Source organism: Tupaia chinensis, unplaced genomic scaffold (assembly GCF_000334495.1).
Source record: "Tupaia chinensis unplaced genomic scaffold, TupChi_1.0 Scaffold144346_1, whole genome shotgun sequence".
In the NCBI taxonomy this organism is placed as follows: Eukaryota; Metazoa; Chordata; class Mammalia; order Scandentia; family Tupaiidae; genus Tupaia; species Tupaia belangeri.
The window spans coordinates 1624347-1629345 of NW_006204205.1; positions in this window are offsets into that span (position 1 = coordinate 1624347).

Genomic DNA, 4999 nt, shown 5'->3' on the forward strand with positions numbered 1-4999 from the left:
TTTATTATTATTACTACTTTTTAATTTGCTATAGGGCATGTGCACTCACCAGAGAGAGAGAGAGAAAGCAAGTCTCCACATCGAAGACTCAAACCACAGCAGGTCATGTGGGAGCCTGCTGCCCCCCACCCCCAGCTCCTAGATTTGATGCCTCTGCAGGGGCACACTTTGACATTCACCCTGTTGGAGCTCTTACACTGAGTGAAGCAGACATCAGGTCCACACGTTAGACCTCTTTCCCAAGCCTCCTGGAACTCTGCTTCAGTAAGGAAAGGGCACGAATATTCTAGCCGGCCTGTGGGGAGCAGGCTTTGTATACCAAGCACCTGACACCAGAACCAGGTGATCTCCCAGTACCTCAAAATAGCAGTTCATAACATCCACACTGACGGTTTATTTTGCTGAGTCATTTTTCTCCCTTGGCTTCTTTTACACTCCCTTGGCTGCGTTTCTGAGTCTCATGTTGATCACAACATTCAATCCCCAGCAATGGAAGGTTCCAGGTGAGGTGGGGGAGCAGGAGAGGCGCTTGCTCGTTGAACTACCTCCAGGTGCTCAGGTTACAGGTTGCAGGTGTGCAGGGTGACCACAGAGCTGAGCAGGGGCCTGAACAACTTGGAATGCTGGGGAGCTGGAGGTCTCTGGCTCAGGCAGCTGTCACCACATTGCTTGAGCTGCTTTTTACATCACCTGTTTACAAGCAGCCCCTCTCTGGGAGCTGCAGGTGGCATCCCTGCCCTGACTCCAGACCACAGTACCACAGCTCTGGTCGGCTAGGGGAGGCCCCTGAGAACTGGTAAACAGCCCTTACCAGCTCGGATTCCAGGAAGTGAGTCAGTAAACCAATCCTCTGGCTTCCTTTCCTCTGTCAGCCTGTAAGCACTTTGCCTAAACCCGCAGGGCCTACCCTCCTCTAACACTTCCCTTGGCTTCTCATCTTGTCCACTTTACACCCATGCCCACCCAAGACCTCGCAGCCACTCTGCCTGAGCCTGGCAGGAACTTTCATCCTCACTTAACAAATGACCAATCCGAGGCCCAGAAACTGCCAGAATGCAAGTCACTGATTCAAGTCACTAATTCATATCCCAAAGCCCACAAAAATCCCTCCCCCCTTTTTATTTATATATTTATTTTGACAATCAAATCAAGAATATTACCATATATATTATTTTAATAGAGAATTTTAAAAATAATTATTTAATTTTATTCATTGTCATTATTTTATTTATTCTTTTTTATTTTTGGAAGTTGACCAGAGAGACAGAAAAAGGAGAATGAGAAAACAAGTTGTCAGGTACGGGACTTGAACTACGTCAGTCATGTAGGAGTCCAGCTGCCTTTACCACCACACTACCTGCTGGCCCTTTAATAGAGAATTTTACATTTTGATTTATTATTATTACTACTTTTTAATTTGCTATAGGGCATGTGCACTCACCAGAGAGAGAGAGAGAGAAAGCAAGTCTCCAGATCCAAGACTCAAACCACAGTGGGTCATGTGGGAGCCCAGCTCCTTTACCACCATGCCACCTGCTGCCCTGCCGCCCCCCGTTCCCAGATTTGGGTCTATTAAGTGTTACTTCTGTGGATGGCAAATAACCAAGTCTAAAAATTAATAATTAGTAATTAATATGGTTTGTTTTCAAGCAGAATATGAGGGACCTAGTCCTGGAAAGGAGGAGGCAAAACATGCCTTTCTCTTGGGGTGATCAGGTACAGGGGTTCCTTTTATTTGATTTTGAGAGCGAGAGACAGTGTTTGGAATTCAGTGAAAAGTTTTTCCATTGGTCTGGCCCAAAAAGGTGGAACATGTGTTGGGGGTGGGTGTGGTACGCTTATAGGTTACAGGTGGGTTTTACAGCTTTTAGGGTGTTGATTGGAAAGGAAGGTTTTTTTTTTTTATTTTTTTTAAAAATAATTATTTATTTATTTTTATTTATTCACTCATTTATTTTAATTTGATCAGAGAGAGATACAGAGAGAGAGAGAGAGAGGAAAAGTGAGAAAGCAAGCCACCAGGTCTGGTACTCGAACCACAGTCAGCCATGTGGGAGTGTCCAGCACCTTAACCACCACACCACCTGCTGGTCCCAAGGAAGGGTTTTGAGATGAGAAAAGAATGTACTTTAACAGTGATAAGGAGGCTTAATATACATCACAAAGACACTCCAATACTAAGGGCAGGATGTAGGAAGAATCCGGTTACTAATGGGCCAAAATGGTCTGTCAGCATCTGTGGGCATGACTTCCCCTAGGCCCTCTGGAAAGGACTTTGGAAAAATAGGAAAAAGCGGTCAGACTTCTGTCCACACTTCCCTTTGCCTCTCCCCCAAATCCCATTTCTAGCCACTTCTTCATGGGGGACTCACAAATTCTCTAGACTTGAATGGCTACATGTTGCATAAGGTTAGCTGAGAATGGAGGGAAGAACAAGAGGGATCACCCAGTGAGAACTAACCCCTAGATGCAGGGCAAGCCCTCTCTAGAATTGTTGTCACCCAAAACACAGAGGGCCCTAGCCCTTACAAAGAGGCCTAAGCCTCATTCCCAAGCCTAGAGGATGGAAGCCTCATCTTCTCTTCCAGTGCCGCCAGACTCGGCTGCATGGTTACCCTGTTACTGCACCTGCTAAATCAGCATCTCATTCCCTAATCATACCCCTGCCTAATCCTCTGCTCCAAATGGCCCCTCAGCTGGTGACAGATGAATCAGCAACTATGATAAAGCCCTGAGTGTATGCAGGCCCCAAGCCAAGTGGGCATGACCTCTTCCTCTTCCTCTCCCTCTGCCCAGGGCTAGCCTGGAGCATCTGCCAGCCAGCTCCACTTCGCCCACCTGATTGTAAGGTAAAGGGTCTTTGGGGCTGACAGTGGTGCACTGGCTGACCCACATGGGAAGGTTGTGCATTTACATCCAGAGACCTTCCCATATATGCCAGGCACGCACGTGCCCGTAATCCGGGGCTGGCTCAAGCTGGGGGTGGATCGAGGCATTGAGACCGTGTTGGAGGTACTCTCTCTTTCAAAAAATTTTGTTCATGGAAGAAATAAGTGAACTGGGAACCAGCAGTTAGTGTAATGGCTATGTCGCTGGATTCCCATGTGGTCGACCATGGTTCGCATCCCGGACCTGGTGGCTTAGAACTCACGCCGGGCGCGTGTGCGTGCGTGCCCAAGATCCCGAGAGAATGGAGGAGAAGGGATTGCGGTGTGACCATCTCCTCTGGGGAGTGGTTTCTCGTTTTCTGTCTCTGTCTGTCTCTGTCTGTCTGGCGAGCACACAAGCCCTATAGCGAAAACCTCTCAAAAAAAAAAAAAAAAGAAAGAAAGAAAGAAAGAAAGAAAGAAATACGTAAACTAAAAGAGGGGTGGTGGTGGTTGGGAGGCTCTCACTTGACTGTCTATGGACTGCCCTCCACCCTGGAGCCAAACTCTAGAGATCGCAAATACCCTTCATCTTCTTCTTCTTTTTTTTTTTTTTTGGAGAGGTTTTTCCTATAGGGTGCATGCGCTAGCCAGAAAGACAGAGACAGAGAGGTAGAAAGCGAGAAATCACCCCCCAGGGGGGATGGCCACGCCGCAATCCCTTCTCCTCCATTCTCCTCTCGGGATCTTGGGCACACACGCACACGCGCCCGGCGTGAGTTTAAGTCACTGAGTCTAAGACTCGAACCGCGGTCAACTACATGGGAGTCCAGAGACATAGCCATTACACTAACTGCTGGTCCCACCCTTCAGCTCTTTTATTGCACAGATAAGAAAATTGAGGTACACCAAGTCAGAGAGAACGCCTCGATCCTGAGTCGGCCATGTTTTTCTGCAGCATTGTGCAAAAAGCCTTGGAGGGAAAGGAAGTTAATAATAGTAAAAAAAGAGCTATGAGTTGAGTTGGGGAACCTAGAGGAGTCATAAATTCCCAAGGAAAAGCAGAGGCCAAATGTGAACTCTTATTTTATTTATTTTTGATGTTTTCAAATGGCATATTTTGCTTAACATTATGTTTGGTGTTGCAACAGAACAGTGAGTTATCACATATAGAAAGTTTCTTTTGGTCCTGAGATGGATACCGAACTTGAGCTGTGAAATATTGCTTTCTTTGACAAAAAATGAAGATTTTTCTGCTGAGACTTCCCCCTCCAGATTCATTTCTAGTGGGAAAGGCACAAACCCAGGCCAGGCCCATCCTGAGATGGATACTGAACTTGAGCTATGAAATATTGCTTTCTTTGACAAAAAATGAAGATTTTTCTGCTGAGACTTCCCCCTCCAGATTCATTTCTAGTGGCATCTATGCACGATGTGTCTAGACAAGTTGAAGTGAACAGGATCTGAACATCCGAATACAATTAGGGCCAGAATATTCCTTTATTCCCACTGATTCTGATGCACGAAGAGTGAAAATGGAATGGAAGAAAGATTGCAGATCACCTCCTCCTGCAGGCCTCTGAACGCTCAGATTGAACTTCAAGAATTAGGGAGAAACACACCATCTATCAGATGACTAGAAATCACTGCAGGATCACAAGAAATATGGGAAAGTTGGGACCAGCGGGTGGCGGTTAAGGCGCTGGACACTCCCACATGGCCAACGACGGTTCAAGTCCTGGACCTGGTGGCGTGGCTTCTCACTTCCCCTTTCTCTCTCTCTGTCTCTCTCTGGTCAAATTAAAATAAATGGATGAATAAATTTAAAAAATATATGGGAAAGCAAGAAAATACCTCTCCTCCAGGGGAAAAGAATAACTCATCTTCATCCTCAGACAGTACAATGAAACTCATGGAAATGTCTGATAAAGAATTTAGAATATTCATAGTGACAAAGCTAACAGAGATAGAAGAGAAGAGACAATGAATTACAGAAGAGGCAGGAGAAAGGAGCTGATGAGTTCTAGGAGGTGAAGAAATTCTTGCAAGATCTAAAAGAGGAAATACACACTATAAAAAAGAATCAAATGGACATGTTAGAGATGAAGGCTATAATAAAGGAAGTCAAAATC